Source organism: Mus musculus, chromosome 7 (genome assembly GCF_000001635.26).
Source record: "Mus musculus strain C57BL/6J chromosome 7, GRCm38.p6 C57BL/6J".
NCBI classification, from domain to species: Eukaryota; Metazoa; Chordata; class Mammalia; order Rodentia; family Muridae; genus Mus; species Mus musculus.
Genome location: NC_000073.6, coordinates 100,741,340 through 100,762,468, shown reverse-complemented (window position 1 = coordinate 100,762,468; position 21,129 = coordinate 100,741,340). Strand labels below are relative to the sequence as shown.

Sequence of the window (21,129 nt, the reverse complement as noted above, 5' to 3'; positions counted from 1 at the left end):
GGAGGTTACACGGGTGGAGGGGGAGGAAGATGAGTGGGATTGAGGTGCAGGATGGGAAATTTACAAAGAACCAATAAAAAAAAATTACAAAAAAAAAAAAAAAAAGATTCAGAGTAGCCCAAACTGCATTTATTCTTGGGTATCACAAGTTCATACTAATATTACTAATATTCTAGTTTTTTGTTTTTGTTTTTGTTTTTGTTTTTCGAGACAAGGTTTCTCTGTGTAGTCCTGGCTGTCCTGGAACTCACTCTGTAGACCAGGCTGGCCTCGAACTCAGAAATCCGCCTGCCTCTGCCTCCCAAGTGCTGGGGGTTAATTAAAGCCACCAGTGCCCGGCTTAGATTTTTCTAAAAGGAGTTTTGTTTTGTTTGGGTTTTTGGTTTTAGGGTTTTTCTATTTGCTTTTTGGGGTTTTGTTTTTGGTTTTGTTTTTTGTTTTGGGGGGGTTTTTTTTTGTTCTTGATGTTGGTTTGGTTTGGTTTGGTTTGGTTTTTGGTAACAGCAGAGATCTGACTATAGAATGATTTTTGTCATGGACGAAAAATACTACCACACTAGTTAGACTCTCAGTATAAGAAGTAGTTACAGGCTCTCTGCTCCTCCCTGTTCCAGAGACAGCCGCATCTTCTTGTGCAGTGCCAGCCTCGTCCCGTAGACAAAATGGTGAAGGTCGGTGTGAACGGATTTGGCCGTATTGGGCGCCTGGTCACCAGGGCTGCCATCTGCAGTGGCAAAGTGGAGATTGTTGCCATCAACGACCCCTTCATTGACCTCAACTACATGGTCTACATGTTCCAGTATGACTCCACCCACGGCAAATTCAATGGCACAGTCAAGGCCGAGAATGGGAAGCTTGTCATTAACGGGAAGCCCATCACAATCTTCCAGGAGCGAGACCCCACTAACATCAAATGGGGTGAGGCCGGTGCTGAGTATGTCGTGGAGTCTACTGGTGTCTTCACCACCATGGAGAAGGCCGGGCCCCACTTGAAGGGTGGAGCCAAAAGGGTCATCATCTCCGCCCCTTCTGCCGATGCCCCCATGTTTGTGATGGGTGTGAACCACGAGAAATATGACAACTCACTCAAGATTGTCAGCAATGCATCCTGCACCACCAACTGCTTAACCCCCCTGGCCAAGGTCATCCATGACAACTTTGGCATTGTGGAAGGGCTCATGACCACGGTCCATGCCATCACTGCCACCCAGAAGACTGTGGATGGCCCCTCTGGAAAGCTGTGGCGTGATGGTCGTGGGGCTGCCCAGAACATCATCCCTGCATCCACTGGTGCTGCCAAGGCTGTGGGCAAGGTCATCCCAGAGCTGAACAGGAAGTTCACTGGCATGGCCTTCCGTGTTCCTACCCCCAATATGTCCGTCGTGGATCTGACGTGCCGCTTGGAGAAACCTGCCAAGTATGATGACATCAAGAAGGTGGTGAAGCAGGCATCTGAGGGCCCACTGAAGGGCATCTTGGGCTACACTGAGGACCAGGTTGTCTCCTGCGACTTCAACAGCAACTCCCACTCTTCCACCTTCGATGCTGGGGCTGGCATTGCTCTCAATGACAACTTTGTCAAGCTCATTTCCTGGTATGACAATGAATACGGCTACAGCAACAGGGTGGTGGACCTCATGGCCTACATGGCCTCCAAGGAGTAAGAAACCGTGGACCACCCACCCCAGCAAGGACACTGAGCAAGAGAGAGGCCCTATCCCAACTCGGCCCCCAACACTGAGCATCTCCCTCACAATTTCCATCCCAGACCCCCATAATAACAGGAGGGGCCTAGGGAGCCCTCCCTACTCTCTTGAATACCATCAATAAAGTTCGCTGCACCCAAAAAAAAAAAAAAAAAGGTAGTTACAGGGGCTGGAGAGATGGCTCAGCAGGTAAGAGTACTGACTGCTCTTCCAAAGGTCCTGAGTTCAAATCCCAGCAACCACCTCACAACCACCTGTAATGAGATCTGGTGCGTCTTAAGTCAGCTACAGTATACTGATGTATAATAATAAATAAATGTAAAAAAAAAAAAAAAAGGAGCTACAACAAGAAAGTGACATGGTAAAAAAGACAACATAAAAGAGTGTAGAAACTGAACTGGTACAAAATAGATGTTTAATCATTGTCTACTGAACTGAGCTGAATCAGCATTTGGTTAGTACCTTCTGATTATTAAAAATTACCTAAGCAGCTTTTACGTATTTCATTTCAATTACTACTCAGTATAATTTATAATGAGTATTAAATATCCCCATTTCACAGCTAAGAGCAATTCACGGCTGTAGGCACAGCTGGGCAGTTATGGGTGCTGCTCTCACTGTGCTGCCCGTAGAGGACCTGAGTTCACAGTCATCTGCAACTCCGGCTCCAGAGGACCCAACGCTCTCTTCTGGCCTCCAGGAGCACCAGGCATCCTTATCATACAATTAAAAATACAATTAAATCTTAAAAAATAAACAACTTGCTCTGTCATTTGGTTAAAGGGCATACGTGACTTGTTTGTGGTAATAGAGCAAGCTATCAGCTAAGCAGAAAATAATGATAAAATGCTATCTCATATTTAGAGAATGCTTTAAAATTTAACATTGACAACAAAATATGGCATGGTAAGTACTGAGCTTAGAATAGGAATACAAAAGTTCTACTTTTGGCTGTACATTTCAAATTACTATATAAACTCAAACTAAGTCCCTGTCCTTCTTTAGGTCTAGCTTTTCTTTTCTAAAATCCACACACTGGTATATTAAATCTAAACAATCTTTGGATCCAAGCCCTACAATGGCACACACTATAATCCCAGTACTTGTTAAGCTTAGGCAGAAAGATAATAATTTTGAGGCCAGCCTAGACTATATAAACAAGCTTCTACTATTCAAAAACAATTAAAATAAGATTGGAGAAAAAAAAAAAAAAGGAGGGTCATTATAGCACAAGGAAGCCCTAGGCAAAGGATTACAGTGAATTCAGAGTTGGTAGCTCTCGTGCTCGTGTTCTCTCTCTCTCTCTCTCTCTCTCTCTCTCTCTCTCTCTCTCTCTCTCTCTCTCTCTCGGGAGGTTTGGGGAAGGGGAAGAGAGACAGAAGCATGGCTCCCTGAAATTAGGGATATAGGTCAGTAACACAGTGCTTTCTTATTATGTATAAGGCTCTAGGTTTGACCTTCAGTACCAATAATAAAAAAGTCAGTTGTATTAGTGATCTTAAGCACTCGAGAAATCAAGACTCTACTGGATATGGAGATGGAGTTCTTATTGCCAAGGTTCATTTGCTTCTTCTAGCTGTATCTTGGGACTAACAACTTATCTCCACCCGTCCATCAGCCATTTCTAAGCTAGAAGCATCCTTTACAGCTTACCACCTGCGCTGGATGCTTCATTATGTATAAAGCTGATACCCCACTTTGCTAGAAGGCTGGTGCACAAATGTTACCTACGGATGAATAAATCATTCCAGTTGCGTTGGGTTGCAATTGCTAAGGGCAGCATCTGCAGCGATGAGAGCAGATGGTCTTATAAGGATAGAGGACTTGGCTCCTATCTGATTTTCCTGTGGCAAGCAGCTTTGGAACAGCAGGAAGTCTGGCTGGGAAGTGTCTGAGTAGCGCTAATATCCAATGATGAACAAAGATGACAGAAGTGCTCATTCAATTCCTTTCCATAATAAACGACATCCAGAGCTGCAGTTATCAGGGTCCCAAGCTCTCGTTTTTATACCTAATCCCCACCTTCTAAATTGTTTTCTTTTTAGTACAACACTTCTTGATTACAACACCTTAAAGAAAAGCTCAGGGAAAGTGGCAAGTTCAGTCCTGGCACAGAATAAGGACATAAGACTGGCTTGTTAAGGGCTGGAGCAATGAGGGGGTGGTTAAAAGCACCTACTACTCTTGCAGAGGACCCAGGTTTAGTTCCGGGAGGATCTGACACTTCTGGCTTCCTTGAACACCAGACACAGATGCACAAACCCACACACAGAAATATATAATTAAAAACAATAAAAATAAGTATTTTTGAATTTGCTAACTAAAACAAAATTTAAAATAAAGAAAATCAAACTGAAGACAATTGATGACAGTAGAATGAATATTGTCAATAATGGCAGTATGGCATAAATATGGGTTTAATCAATAAAGTTATATACCAGACCACATTGTGATTTACATATTTCTTATTTTATTCTCAAAATAACTTTCATTTTATTGCCTTCATTTATAGTTAAATTAAAGATAAAAAAAGTAGGTAATCCATCGAGATAACACATCAGATCAATTGACCGAAGTCAGAACCAAAGCTTCTAAGATTAGGTGATTCCAAGCTGTGTATTTGTTTGTCTGCCTCCTGTCTTACCAGGTCTTGCTGGTCCTCAAAACCTGGCTAGTTCCTATCTTGAAACCGTTGTTCTTTGTATAGTCTCTGCTCTAACTCCCTTCTACTGCATCTTCTAGGCTTCTTCCAACCCTCTCCAGCATTGAGAATCAATCAAGGCCCTCACACATTATAGCATGTAATCTATCACTGAGTCCGACTTCCAGATCCTTTTGGTTTGGTTTGGTTGGGATTTTGTTGTTGTTGTAGAATTTATTTAATCCCAATCTGGGGTTTCTAACCCACTTTGATCATTCAATTCCTGGATAAAAGACACATACAGCCTTTATATTTACCATAAGCCTTAATCACACTAGAGCTGGGCAGTTCTCTATCCTCTATGCTGTTAAAATCTATGTCCTATCAATAACCTTGAGTTACTACTTACTATGTTTTATCTGGGCTGCTCTTAACTCCAATTGGTCAGCCTTCAGAGCCATGTTTTATTGACTCCTAACCCATGGCAACCTTTTTCTTCCTCCTCACCTTCTTCTCCCTCTCATGGTTCTCTCTCAACCCCCCAGGTCTGGGAACCCTAAGACCCCGTCTATGTCTCTTCTGCCTGACTACTGGCTACCAGCATCTTTATTTACCAATCAGAAATAACTTGGGGGCAAGGTCACATAGCATCACTTGGGTCTATGTGCACACTCTCTGGGGCAACCAGGTCTTGGGGCCCACAGTTAGCATTTTAATACACAGCAAAAGACCAAATCTCAACATTTTGTTGCTTGTGGAAGTTTTTCCTTTTTGTTCCCCTACCATCCTAGGGATAGAACCAGGGTGTTAAACATGGAAGGAAAGCATTCTGTCTTTGAGCTGCATCCCCAGCCTCCTCCTACCACATCTACTCATGGCTTCCTACTTCAGGTCAATCAGGTCTCTAACCAGAACAATCGCTTCTTGATCATCCCCCCCCCCAAAAAACTACTATTTCCTCAATCTTGCCTTTTCTATTATGGTATTAACATATCATTTTGTTTTATTTAGTTTGATTACTGTCAGTCACCTCCACTAAAATGTGAGAGCTAGAACTGTCTTGGTCAACAGCACTTCTAACCTGACTGACAGGTTCTCATCAAATGTTCATACAGTAAATGAGTGAATTCCATGTGCTTTGAATCACAGGACTCTAGAACATTAGTGGAATGATGTAATTGTTACATATTAGAAAAAGAAACTTTATAATCAGGCAGTCCTGAATTCAAATCTCCAATTGACAATGATCATATTGTCAAATGATCAAATGACTTTGGAAGTCTTGAAACTTTTTTAACCCCCTCATCTGAAAAATGCACATAAGAATATAAATGGCAAAGTGATGGGGCTGGAGAGGTGGCTCAGCGTGCACATTGCTTTTCCAGAGAACCCACATTCCCACATGGTTCCCAGCACCCACATCACACAGGTCACAACCACCTGTAATTTCAGTTCCAGGAGATCTATGGACTCTGGCCTCCACAGGCACCTGCACTAACACATGTGGGTTGCATACACATCATTAATAAAGTAAATCTTTTTTAAAATGAAGATAGGTGACATCAACTTGTTATGGTTAACTCAGTATATAAGTCTATGAAAGTGCTTTGTGCAAACTATGAATATCTTCAATAATAATGGGGAAAAATTAGAAATGACCAAATCAAACTCTTCACTTCAATACTACCCTAAGACCTAAGAAGGTCAAGTTTATTACCCAATTCCAATTACCCAGAATCAAACTATAATTAAAATCTAGGACTTTAGGTAACCAAACTAAAACCCCTGGTATTACCTACACCCACACCTGCCCCTTTGTACATCTCTTTCTTTCAGCCTTCTAGCTCGCTGTCTTTGATCTCAACTTTCAGTGCCAGTGTATTCAGGGCTAAATTATTGTGTCAGTTTCATCTACAAACATATCCTAGGTGATCATATCCATGGCTTTACCTCTATTAATAACTAGGATTTAAGAGTATATCCCAAAGGTCTATATGTCAAAGGCTTGGTCTCAACCACAGTATAACTGGAGAAGTGGTGGTACCTTTAGGAGATGGAAGCTAACGGGGCTCCCAGTAATTTTGTAGGTGTGTCACCAAAGAAGATTGTAGAGCCCTGGTTGCATTTTCTCACTCTGCTTCCTAGTTCAATACATAAATGGCTTACTCTGCCACATGCTCTTCTCATATTGTGCCATTCCTACTTAGATGAAAAGCCAGAGTTTGGAACAGGAAGCCTAGGGAACATAAACCAATAGCCATTTCTTCTTTGTAAGTTAACTGCCCCAGGTATTTTACTACTGTAATATGAAGCCAGCTAACTTCAAGTCTGTATCTCCAGTCTTGGCTCTTCTGAATGTCACACTTCTATGTCCAGTTGCATACCTGACATCTTTTGAACAACTAGTAGCAATCTTAAAATGTAATACAATATCATCACTTAATAAGTACACACTCAAAAAAGTAGTATTAGGTGATTTCACCATTATGCAAACAGAGTGTATTTACAGAAACTAAGGCAATATCACTAGTCTAAATAACCTTACAGGAGGATCACCACTGTACATGGGAAGACAGCATCAAATACATGGCAGGATGTTTAAAACCATATGTCTAACTCCCTCCATGCAAACCTACTTCTTCTAAAATTTCCCATTTATAAACAGGCAACTCTGATTTCATATTTGTTCATCTAATCTATCAGGATATTCTGTTAGCTCTGCTTTCAAAATATACTGATTCTAATCACTTCTCAGCCACTTTTGCCAGTAACAAAATCAAGCCTTTATTGTTGCTCTTTAATTGTTTTGAGAGTGTCCTCCTGTCCTTAACACCCATCCACCCATCTATCCATCCCATCCCTCTTTACAGAAAACAAGTGACCCCTTTAAGTTCAATTCAGAGCATGTTATTCCATTCTTTTCAAAAGCTTTATAATGCCTTCCACTTGGAGTAAACTACAAGATCATAGTCATGATCTACAACATCATGTACCTAACTTCCTCTTAGCTGTTCTTTTTTTTTTTTTGGGGGGGGGGGGTCGAGATAGGGTTTCTCTGTGTAGCCCTGGCTGTCCTGGAACTCACTCTGTAGACCAGGCTGGCCTCAAACTCAGAAATCTGCCTGCCTCTGCCTTCCAAGTGCTGGGATTAAAGGCATGTGCCACCACGCCCGGCTCCCTCTTAGCTCTTCTTACCCCTTACAACTCTTCTTGCTTATTTATATTTACCATCTTTCTTCTTAGTCCATAATCCAGTAAATCTTAATTTTAGCATTAGCATCTTGTTTAGAAACCACTCTGAAATGGCCCAGGCATAAATCAAGGAAAAGACGTGCGAAGCCACATTCATCATCCCAGTACGCAGGAACCTGAGGCAAGAGAGCTGCTTTGAATTTAAGTTCAGACTGGGCTACACAGTAAATACCAGAAAAGCTGCAGCTACATTGCAAATCCTGTCTCAAAAACAAACAAAGAGTGCAAGTCTGGATCTCTACATATGAACAGCCAAGACATTCTCCCTTCTTGTTCTTTGATTTACTAGGCACATCTCACCTTACAAACTCAGCACCTACAGTTCTTTATCGAAAGCCTTCTTAAACTACTGATATCACTTTATCTCATTAAGATCTCTACACAAGGGGCTGGTGAGATGGCTCAGTGGGTAAGAGCACCCGACTGCTCTTCCAAAGGTCCAGAGTTCAAATCCCAGCAACCACATGGTGGCTCACAACCATCCGTAATAAGATCTGATGCCCTCTTTTGGGATGTCTGAAGACAGCTACAGTGTACTTACATATAATAAATAAATAAATATTTAAAAAAAAAAAAAAAAAAGATCTCTACACAAGAAGCTGGTGATGCACTTTATCACTAGAGTGTCTGCTTAGCATCCATGAAGCTCTGGGTTCTATCCTCAGCAGCACCTGTATCCCCAATATTTAAGAAGTTGGGATAAAAGAATCAGAAGTTCAAAGTCATCCATTAAGCTAGCAAAGTCAAGTCATCCATCCGCTGGTAAAGCAAGGTGGCACAGCAGAAATCTGAAGCCAGTGAAAGCCACTTAGCCGATGGTGTCCACCCTTTCGATCACTCTACTTCTCCACACATTGATATTTTTCTTTCTACTCACTACAACTCATTTTTTTAAAAAAAGTTTCCTTTATTTTTATTTTACATGAACAGGTGTTTTGTCTGCATGTATGTCTGTGTACTGTATGTGTGCTTAGTGGCCAACAGGAGGGGACCACAAGAGACATTGGATCTCCTGGAACTGGAGTTAGAGATGGTTGTTAGCCACCAGTGCATTCTGGGAACTGAACTTAGGTCTTCTGGAAAAGCAGCCACCGTTCTCAACATCCTAGCCATCTCTCCAGTCTCTACAAGTCAATTTAAATCAAGTACTTCACTCTCTGCACTGCTGTATTCCCAGTGCCAAGATTAGATGGCAAGTACTCTCTAAACAACACCAGCAATCAATTTCATCCATTAACTATCTTCCATTATACCTTCATTCTGATATTCCCCAAAACAGACTATAGTTTTTAAACATCCCTTTTTTTTACATATCCCTACTGTGCATAGGATAGAAGTTAACTAATAGAGGAAAGAATGAAAAATGAAGCCCTATTCTTTTTTCCTGGGTCTCTCCTAAAATCAGCTAACAAATGAGTATTGATAAACACCTCTGGATGCAGAGCACCATTCTACTAAAGAAAAGCATTACTCAGCAAAGCATAAACAAATGCACAAAAGTAGTAACAAGATGGGCAATGAACTCATCAAAATATAGAATACCATTACCTATCAGGGACACGCAAACTAAGCCACAATGAAAGATACTGAAAATGTGGCTAAAATCAAGACAACAAAAAACTCTGAAATTGTAGGATAATCAGAGCTGCTGCCAAAACATCTAGAGTTTGTAAAAAAATAAATAAACATATAAGGAACCACTCAGCAATTAAAACGTGCAATGACACAAATAAACCTTGAAAACACTGACACTAAATGACACTAAAAAACTTCTTATAAAAAGCCACCAATTACATGATTTCACTTATAGGAAATGTCGAGATCAGGCAAAACTACTGCAGGAAATAGAAGAGTGGCTACCTACAGCTGTTAGAAATGGGAGAAATAGGAAGTGACAATTAAGAGGTACAATTAAAAATAACATTATTAAAAAATTGATTGTAGTAATGGCTATAGGACTCTGAAAATATACTAAAAGGCACTAAGCTGTATCTTTTAAAGGAGTAGGTTGTATAGTATGCCAGTGCTCTTAACTGAGAAGCCACCTCTCCAGCACGGCTTTTATTACATTTTCAGGACTAGAGAGATAACTCATTATTTAAACCTACCTGCTCTTGCAGAAGACCCAGGTTTGGTTTCCAGCACCTACATGATGGCTAATAACCACCTGTAATTAAGTTCCATGGGATCTGCCTGCTCGTCTGACCTTTGTCGGTAACAGTCATGCACTTTTTATACGTACGTACATAAATCTACACACAGAGGTAAAATACTCATATACATAAACAAATCTTCCAAAAAGATTTACTGGGTCTGAAGAGAGGACTCAGGGGTTAGTAGCACTTGGCTGTTCTTCCAGAGGATTCAAGTTCAATTCTCAGCACCCACATAGTAGCTCACAATTCTCTCTAACTCCAGTTCTAAGGGATCCATTGACCTTCTCCAGCTTCTCTAGGTACCAAGCAGTCACATGGTACAAAGATATACATGCAGACAAAACACTTAACACACATAAAGTCTCAAAATAAAATTTAAAATACCTATTTTATTTTTGTGTATAATCAATGAAAAGCATTTTTTATTATTTTAATCTTTACCTTTACGTGTATGGGTGTTCAAACTACAAGTAAGTCTGTGAACCATGTGAATACAGTGCCTACAGAGGTCAGAAAAAGATGTCAGAGTCTCTGATACTAAAGTTTCAGACAGTTGTAAGGTATATTGTGAGTGCTAGGACTCAAGCCCAGGTCTTTTGGAAGAGCAGCCACTGTTCTTAACCTCTAAGCCATCGCTCCAATCCAAAAAAAAGGGTCTTTTTTAGAAAGCAAGCTGGGGGCTGTCAAGATGGCTCCGTGGTTAAGAGTGCCGACTGCTCTTCCGAAGGTCCCGAGTTCAAATCCCAGCAACCACATGGTGGCTCACAACCATCCCTAACGAAATCTGATGCCCTCTTCTGAAGTGTCTGAAGACAGCTACAGTGTACTAACATATAATAAATAAATAAATCTTTAAAAAAAAAGATAAAAAAAAAAAAGAAAAGAAAGCAAGCTGGTTTGGTGAGATGGCTCAGTGAGTAAAGACATTTCAGTCAAGCCAGATGACCTGAATTCAATCCCTGGGATCCACATAATGGAAGGAAAAAACTAACTCTTCCTCTAAGTTGTTCTCTAACCTTCACACACATATGAACCCATGGGCATGGCTGCACATACACACACACATATACACACTAACAATGTAATTTAAAGAGGCAGAGGAATGGATCAGGCTGGAAAGATGGCTCAGTGGGTAAGGTACTTACTACTTAAGCATTAGGACTTGAGTTCAGATTCCCAGCACCCACGTTTTAAAAAGAAAAAAAGCCAGGCATGATGGACCACACCACTACACACATTTCATTGCAGTACTGGAAAGCAGAGACAGTAGGATGCTGGGAAGCTGGCCTGCCAGTCTAGCCCAATTAGGGAACTCCAGGTTCAGTGGAAGACCCTGCCTCAAAAAATAAGGTAAAGAGACAGAGAGAAACATCCAATATCAACTCTGGAAGGACACCGACACACAAAGACACACACACACACACATACACACACACACACACACACACACACACACAGCAGTTGCAGTAAGGAAATTCCATAGGGTAATGGAACTAACTACTCTAACTTGACTGTGGTGGTGCTTACAGTGTTTGCAGGGAGCAGAGGAAGCCCTGAATGAGTGAAGTGCGGAGTGAATGTGTGCTGTGGCCATGGACACAGCCAGACCTAAAGCTTCAGAAACATGGAAACATGTCAAAACCTTCCTCTGGCCTGATATTTGATCACACCGTGAACCCCAAGATTACCAACTAGAAAAACACTATTGTGGTGTGGCTTAGTCATGAGATTAGCTGAAAGACACCAGATTGAAGAAAGAAAAAAAGCTACAGTACTAAATCAACCTGTGTACTTTTTAAGATATTTTAACATCAGAATGGAAGTCGGAAAATGTGTTAAGTTAGGGAAGAGGTTTTGCCTTCATTATGAAGGACTATGGGTTCCATCAAAATTGATAAAGATCTGATCCAAGAAACTTCCAGATGAAAAGCACAACTCTAGGAAGGAAGAGACACAGAAAGCTGATGACCCCTGCATGGAGACAGGTCAACAAATGAGCTGAAGAAAGGCAGGTCACTCGTCAGACTGGCAGACTGAAAACTCTGATGCTGCTGTTGAGGGAAAAATGATGCAGTTAAAGAATCTCTGCATCAACAGGCGTCAGAAGGACAGTTGGACTGTTTAGTTTATGGGCTGAAAACGGTTTCTGTTGAAAGAAATTAAACTGTGTACAATTTTTAAATTAGACAAAATGGGGGAACTGTTGAGGGATATTTGATCACACTGTGAACCCCAAGATTGCGTTATCTAATAATAGTAATAATAATAAAAAGCTGTTTCTAGTTGTGGTGTGGCTCAGCCTTTAGCACACACCTTTAATCCCTCTGACTGGAATAGAGGAAGGGAGCACCCATGCTTGAAAGTGATGTCTAATTGAGTGGCAGAAAAAGTGATGAGTCAGAGAAAGACTTGGCAGAATGAGTCAGAGATGGGGTATGCCCAACTCTCACGAGAAGAGAGAGGAAATGGAAGCTACTTAAGAGAACAGTTCAGAGAGAGAGAGAGAGAGGAAGAGAGAGAGAGAGAGAGAGAGAGAGAGAGGAAGAGAGGAAGAAAGAGGAGCAGTTTTTAACTGGGACAGTGATACAGAGAGAGATTTCAAAGAGAGAACACGCCAGACACGGGTGAAGACAGAACAAGCCAGAGAATGAGAAGCCAGAAGATTAGAACAGATTGCCAAAGTTAATATGAGGCCAAGCAGAGCTATTCGGTCAGAGGCTGAGAGAAGCCAAATTGAGTCAGTCAGCTTGGAGAGAAGTTTGAGCCAGAACAGCTGAGTTGAATCAGCCAGCCAGAGCTCAGAAAGAACTAGAAAGGGTGAGCTTATTCACCAGTAAGTCTGAGAGGCTGAAAACACTCTAGGCCTAAATAAGATCGAATGGAGGCTAGAACCTTCCAGGACTAGGCCTAGGTTAACACACTAAGGAAGTAAGCCTCGGAGACAACAATTACTTCAGGAAAAAAAAAAGGTTACTTTTACATTGAGTGTAAATGTTGATATCATATGCAGGAAATGTCCAGCATAGCTCTCTCCTAAAGTATTTATGGCCTGAAGACTGTTCCCCTATAGAGACTTTTTCAATGAGATTAGCCTCCTTTATTCAGCTGTATACCATAAACCCTGCCTCTCTATCTCTCCCTTATCTCTGTGTATGTAATAACACACATCCTTGTTTAGCTGTGTGCAATAATCCTGCCTCTCTATTCAACTATATATAATAAATTGCTGAGCTTCTAGGAGGGTTGTAATTTCTCCTGCAGAATCCAGACCACCTGATGCCAGCTTTCTATTGGTATATTTGTCTATTCTTCATTCTCTTGCCACCCCAATTGGGTTCATCCCTGAAGCTATGCTGGATGTGGCAACTATTCATTGTGTTAAAATTAACAGAATTTTATTAAAGTCAATTTGATTGCTATTAATTTAAAAAATAATATTTAAGGGACTGTAATATAAAGGGACTGTAAGGACACTTATTGCTCCTGCAGAAGACCAGGGTCCAGTTCATAGGGTGCGTAACAATCATCTTTGACTCCAGTTCCCGGGGATCTGGAGCCTCCACAGGCACTGCGTGTGCACGGTGCACAGACACACATACAGACAAAACACTTACACATAAAATAAAAAATAATTAAGATGGTAAACCTTGTCATTTGTATGAGAATTTATAAATAAATGAATGAACTGGCCATCCACAGTAATATGACAAGCGATACAATGATAGCTTTTAACATTTACTGAGTGCTTTCCACGAGCAAGTACCTTATCCTACCCAACTATGATCATAATCCTATAATCTTTTACAAATGAGAAGTCTAAGCCTAGAAAGGTCAAGTGTCTAGCTCAAGATCACACAGCTAGTAACAGAAATTGAATTCAATCTCAGTTGCTGCCACTTCAAAGTTCAAGTTCTTTACTACATCATAAAACAGAAATTGGCCAGGATTACTACCTGGGCCAGTCTTGTTAACCTAAGCTTGGAACTAGAGATAGTCACATTTGAAGAGGACACACTGTAAACTTGATGTAGCAGATTACAAAGACTGTTGAAATATGAAGACTATTTTTATAAAAGAAACTTACATGTGTAAACTAAGCTATTGCTACCTAATCTGCCTTTGGAACTCAGCCCAAGTCAATTCACTTAAAAATAAAGAAATAAAGCAAACTAAAGAAAGTTCTTGATCATTACACAGAAACACACACACACACACCCCACATATACACACCTGCCAGCCCTATCAAGACTCCTGCTTCCATCAGTTCACTTTCAATATTGCCTCCAATACTGCCAGATGCAACTGCTACAGTCTCTTTGCTGGTAGTTATTTTGAATTCCTAAGGAGTTTTCATGTTTACTCTGAGCAAAGGACTCCCCACTTCTTCACAGAAACAAACATCATCCTGTCTCACATCTACAAATGGCTGCTACATAAAACCACCTTCTTTATTATCAGTTTGAGGGCCTCTCTTCTATTCTCTCAAACACATTCATATTTGGGTGAACATTCATTAAAAGCCATAATTAACACAGAGTGTATGAGTAGGAAAGGCAACGGTGTTCTAACTTGACAGGAAGCTACAGTGCAAGCTCTCTAGCTAGTGATAGAAGGTGACAAAGAAGCACTGGTTACAGAAGAAAGAAGTCCAGGCCATCAGAGACTAGGGAGTATTTAAAATGAATGGTTAGCACTATTTACCAGGGTCTTCTTCCCGAAAGAAAGAAAGAAAGAAAGAAAGAAAGAAAGAAAGAAAGAAAGAGAGAGAGAGAGAGAGAGAGAGAGAGAGAGAGAAGGAAAGGAAAGGAAAGGAAAGGAAAGGAAAGGAAAGGAAAGGAAAGGAAAGGAAAGGAAAGGAAAGGAAAGAAAAGAAAAGAAAAGAAAAGAAAAGAAAAGAAAAGAAAAGAAAAAAGAAAAGAAAGAAGTTTAAAAGCTTACTCCCTAAAAGATAGCCATCTGATTATGGGCTCTTAAGCTGAAACTATAACATATAAATGTATAAGGCACAGAATCTGACACCAGCAGGCACTTTCTGTTTTGTTTGTTTAGACCAAGTTTTTAAAAATGTGTACTACATTTATTTATTGGGTGTGGGGACATGTGATGGTGGAAGGAGAGAATCAACTCCTAAAAGCTGTCCTCTATGATCTCCATGTGCATACTCTCCTGCACAGACACACACACACACACACACACACAAAACCACACACATGAAATGTTTTAATTAAAGTAAAAGTCCTACCTATTATTCATTAATAATACCCATTATTAGTCATCAAAAAGAATTTCTTTTGAGAAAAGGTTTCACTATGTAGCTCTGTTTGTCCTGTAATTCACTATGTAGAACAGGCTGACCTCAAATTCACAGAGATCCACCTGTCTCTGACTCCTGAGTGCTGGGAATAGGTGTTTGCACCACCATGCCCAGCACCACCAAAAAAAAAAAAAAAAATTCCAACTAAGTTTTCCACCAATTTTAATATCCTAATAATAATAGCCAGAAAATTTACAAATGTCTGTTTCTTTCTGAATCAAAGATAAGGTCATATTATAAACAATGAAGATTGAGAAATGAGTTTTTTATTATACCCTGATATCCTACTCCCAAAAAAGAGTAACCCACAAATGCAGAAGAAATACCACTCTTCATTTGTTTTTGTGGTAAGATTTACTTTTATTATTACTAACGATGTATGTTCCTGTGTGTAAGCATAAACACATATGTGGGTGTCTGCCAAGGCCAGAAACACTGGATCCCCCTTGCATCATAGGCAGCCAGGTCAAGAGCCACCCGATGTGGGTGCTGGAATCCAACTCAGTATATGCTGAGTATATGCTCTGCAGTATATGCTCTTAACTACTAAGCTACCTCTTCAACCTGGTTTTTGTTCTTTTTTGGGGAGGGGGGCTGTCTGTTTTTAGACAGGGTCTTGTGCCTCAAACTCATTATTAACTAAAAATAGTACCCATGAATTCCTGATCGTCCTGCCTTCATCTTGTAAGTGCTAGGGTTACAGGAATGCCAGGCTAAGAAATACAACTCTAAAACACATATGACAGCAGGCATAGTGGCATACACCTATAATTCCAGCACTTGAGAGACAAAGGCAAGTGGATTTCTGTGAGTTCAAGGCCAGCCTTGTCTTCAGAACTAGTTGAAAGACAGCCAAGGCTACATAGAAAAAGCCTGTCTTGAACCTCTACCCCCAAATGCACAAATGACAGCCAATTATATTCATTCATCTTGTAAGATTTGTAAAACTAGGGGCTGGAGAGATGGCTCAGCAGTTAAGAGCACTGACTGCTCTTCCAGAGGTTCTGAGTTCAAATCCCAGCAACCACATGGTGGCTCAGAACCATCTGTAATGAGATCTGATGCCTCTTCTGGTGTGTCTGAAGAGAGCTACAGTGTACTTACATATAATAAATAAATAAATCTTTAAAAAAAAAGATTCGTAAAACTATCATTTTTATTAAAGCTCTCAACTTTGAGAAGTGACTATAATTGTTTCTTTTTTTTACCCCTGATATATCTGACTAATCATAGAGAAAATCCAATGTATGTTTTCTATCACAACTCCTGTCACATTTTTATTTTCCTGTCAGGGGTCAAACTGACATACAAGGGAAGTATGTCACCAACATAACTAACCCCATTCCTTGTATTACAGTTAAGTGTACTTTCTTACTTGTACGTCTTACTTCCCACTGACCTGAGCCTCCAGGTATGCAGAGGCAGCAGCCACTGGCCATGTGTGCCTATCGAAATTAACTGAAACAAAGTGAAATTCACTTTCAGTTCCTGGATCTCATTTCCATATCTCATGTACTAAAGAGCACAGCAGCTAACTGTCAATCAGACAACACAAACATACATATTTTGATCACTGCAGAAATTCTACAGGGCTCTGTCTAATCTGTATGTATTCACTGAGGTACAATACAAAAGTTGGTCTGGCAGGAGCTACCCCAGCATCATCCCATAGTAAGTTCCTAGTAAAGGTTGTTTAGGAATGACACTAGGTAACACAGAGCTTGTTTACATACCACCTAAGATTTATTTCCAAAAACTAGTAGCTTTCACAGGCTAGAATCAGGGTAATAATGAACCAACATTCCAACTTAGAGGAAAATTGTAGGAGCTGAAACTAGAGGTAATCAAAAACATCACTCAGTCACTCTCCCAAGACAAAATGCTACTATTTATTGTGAAATTTGATTAAGAAGGTGGCTTATTTCTTGTTTTAAGTTTGGCATATAATTAAATTATAAATGATTCTGAAAGGAATTTTTAAGATATTTGAACAAAATCACAACTCAGAGCTGAGAATAGTGACTTATACCTGTAGTCCCAACATTTGGAAGATGAGGCAGGCCTTGGCTACATGAGACCCTGTCTCAAAAAAACAAACAAAAAGATTGAGAAATGAAGAAAGAATGGGAACTTGGGAGCTGGGGAGATGGCTCAGCTATTAAGAGCACTGAATTCTCTACCAAAGGAAATCAGAAAATTTAAAGCAAATTTAAAGCAGGGAAGAAGGGTAAAATTTGTATTTAAGAAAGCTCAGAGAAAAGCAATAAAGAAGGTATACCTGGGAGAAGTGAGACAATAAGTAGGTAGTTCAATCAGGAAGTTGCTTTAAAAAAAGTATATGAGACAGGGCCCATATGATGCAGTTTTCAACGCAGCCTATTTTAGATGAGTGTTTCTCTGTTATTCTATGCTTCCCAAAGCTATAATACCACCATTTAATTAGAAAACACAACTACAAAACCAACTGGTAAAGTCAATCCCATAAACTAAAAATTTAACTGTACTCCTTTGTTCAACAGCCATTCCAAATTCCTAACTGAAACAGCTCACTTTCCTTCCTTCCACAGAACACAATTTTAGAGGCAATCCATCCAGATGAGCACATCTGTGCAGTGTACAACAAGTGTAAACAATTTAACAGGCACTTAATGAAACATATCCTATTCTTTATTGGGCAAAATTCTAACATGGCAACATCAGGTTGCAAATTGACATTTTTAAATTAGGGTTTCTGTCTTTTGGGTTTTTTTTTTTTTTTTAAATAATATGAACATGCTGATTTTAAATCCCATCTGGCTACATGGTGCAGCTGCCATGAATGAATTTCCAATTAAGCACATGGTTGAAGCATTCGGAACTGCCATGTGCCATCAACTGCAACAGTATGAATCCAGAAGCCTTTATAAGTCCCTGCTAATAGAAGAAGATTTCTTAGTCTGTCCTAGAAAGGAAGGGACATACAGGAAAATGTAATGATGGCCCCCCTATTTTTAAATACATGGATATCGCTTTCACTCTCTCTTCCTTGAAAGGCAGTAGCTGGCCTATCTTGTGCAGTTCTTTAGCTTACCGAGTTTGCCTATCTCTATCCTAGCCTTATATCAACAAAAACCTAAAAGGTAAAGCTAAAACTAGCTTCGATTCCAACATTGAGTGTAGTGGCACATACCTACAATCCTAGCACTCAGGAGGCTAAACTGGAAAATCCTGTGAACCAAGACTACATGACAATCAATCAATATAAATAAACATAGTTCTGAGGTAAAACACTTGTCCGACATGCCAGAGGTCACAAGTTTAATTTCTAGTACAGCTAATCAAATCAAGTAAATTCTAACTCAGTCTTTCACAAATGTGTGTGAATTTGGGCACATTTTTTCTTCTTTCCTTAAATATAAACTAATACCTAGATTTTAAGAGCTGTGGAAAGGATGAGAGAAAATGTACATAAAGCAGCTATAGATCTGTCTGGTTCCTACAGAGATTTAATAAATGGTAACTACTTTAATATTTCCTTTGTATCCAAATATGTCTTGTACCTAGAAATTATGTACCTTAAGATTAAAGGTTGAAATTTTATTTTAGTCCAGCATAGTGTCCTATCCCTTTAACTCCAGCTCTCAGGAGGCAAAGACAGACAGATCTTCCAAGTTCCAGGCCAGCCTGGTCTACATAGCAAGTTCTAGGTCAGCCAGGACTACATATTAAGACCCACCTTTAAAAAAAAAATACACACAAATCTTATTTTAAGGATGAAATAAACTAATTCAGATAAAGGAGTTAGAGCATTGCCTCACAAATAATAGTCTGTCATTAATTGTTAATGGTTGTTGCCATTATCACAACATACTTCACATTAAAACACAAATATATATATACACACGTACTTATACTTACACATAAATATATATGTATATGTTTCATATGTATTTTATATATGTATGTATTTGTTTACTTATTTGTTTACATACATACATACATACACATATATACACACATATGCATAGACATACACACATACACATGCACATACAGAAAGCAAGAGATAAGATTTTGCTACATGACCCAGGCTGGCAGGCAACTCACTATGTATCTGAAGTTGGCCTCAAGCTCATGATCACTCTGCCTAAGCCTCTTGAGTAGAGCTTTAGGATTACAAAATGCACCCTCCAACATGCCCTAAATGTAATCTAATCATGAAATCTTACACATGTACTCAGTAAGTATCCACTGAGGTAAGTATTGGATAAATGGCTGAATAAGATATCACAAGGTATCACAGAGGCTGGAATTTGAAGAAAGGCTGGAAAGGTCTTAGTTAGGGTTTCCAGGGCTATGGCTATGGTCATGACTATGCCAACTCTTTAAAAGAAAACATTTAATTGGGGGTGGTTTACAGTTTCAGTCCAATGTCATCATGGTGGGAAGCATAGCAGTATGCAGATAAGACATGGTGCTGGAGAAGGAGCTGAGAGTCCTACATCTTGATCCTAAGGCAGCAGGAGACTGTACCACAATGAGTGTAGCTTGAGCATAGGAGACCTCAAAGCCCACTCCCATAGTGACACACTTCTTCCAACAAGGCCTTACCCACTCCAACAAGGCCACACCTCCTAATAGTGCCACTTCCTATGTCCCAAGCATTCAAACACATGAGTCTATAAGGGCCATTTCTACTCTAACCACCACAGTATCCCAAACAGAGAAATGAGATGGTTAAAAATATAGGAATGTGAGTAGTCACACCAGACCTGGACTCTGGGCTTAGGGAGCTATATGGATGAGGAATCAGAAAGATTGTAAAGCTTAAGGGGATGGTTGACTCCCAAGGAAAGAAACACTGCTGTCCAGACACAAAAGAACTAGTGCAAATATGAACACACAGAGATCATGACAGCATGCACAAAGTCTGCACAAGTTCAAGCCAGCCTGGGCCCCAGTACTGAGATGGGAAACTGGACAGTCTCCTAGCCCTAGTCAAGAAGCTATTAACAACCGATGATTGCTTGCAAAGGAAAAATCAGTTTTCTCCTATGGAATCTCACTGTATATATAATCCAAACTCACAGAGTACCACATGCCCAGCAGGAGATGGCCAACAGAAAACAAACTCAATGGTGTTTTTGTATAATTTTGGCCTCATAATGTTTTGTCATATTAGTCTTTTGTTTGTATATTATGGTTACTGGTTTGGTGTTTTTGCAGGGTTTGACTTATCTATGTATGTTTATGTGTGTTTCTTGTGCTTTGTCATTGCTTTTTTTTTTAATTTAATTATTATAGTTGCTTTTTTTTATTTGCCTGTTTTCTAAGAGAGAGAAAAAGGTACAGAATTGGACTGGGTGGGGAGGATCTGGGATGAGATGGGGGAAGGGAAACTGATCAGAATACACTATATGAATTTTCAATTAAAAAAAAAAAGATAAAGGGCTGGCGAGATGGCTCAGTGGGTAAGAGCACTGACTGCTCTTCTGAAAGTCCTGAGTTCAAATCCCAGCAATCACATGGTGGATCACAACCATCTGTAATGAGATCTGACACCCTCTTCTGGTATGTCTGAAGATAGCTACAGTATACCTATCTATAATAATAAATAAATCTTTGGGACAGATTGAGCAGGGACTGAGCAAATGAGGTTGACCAAAGTGAGCAGAGGTTCTAAAATTCAATTCCCAGCAACCACATGAAGGCTCACAACCATCTGTACAGCTACAGTGTACTCACAAACATAAAATAAATAAATAAATCTTTTTTTTAAAAAAAGGAAAAAAAAGAAGGTGGAGGGAGAGGTCACAAGTCATATATGGAAAATAAACTAAAATATGAAAATAATAAAATTAAGTATACATGCACACACATGCACACATACACACAGGGCTGGTGGGGTGGAGGTTGGGATGATATGACCAGGATAATTACTTTTCCTGGGCTGAAACAACAGGTAAGAAAGACCAGATTTGAGGCTAATGAGACAGGGAAAATTCAAATCATAAAGAGCCTCTTGCAAAATAAACTTTCAAACATTCCAAAGGAATTACTTCTTTGAACATATACAATCTT

The 21,129-nt window shown here is 39.8% G+C and overlaps 1 protein-coding gene and 1 pseudogene across 5 annotated transcripts in view; one reads left to right on the top strand and one right to left on the bottom strand.

The window, feature by feature from the left end:
• The window catches only part of Fam168a (family with sequence similarity 168, member A), a 135,019-nt gene that overhangs the window by 79,178 nt on the left and 34,712 nt on the right, over positions 1 to 21,129 (bottom strand). The window lies entirely within an intron of this gene.
• On the top strand, positions 645 to 1,845 carry Gm3200 (predicted pseudogene 3200; annotated as a pseudogene).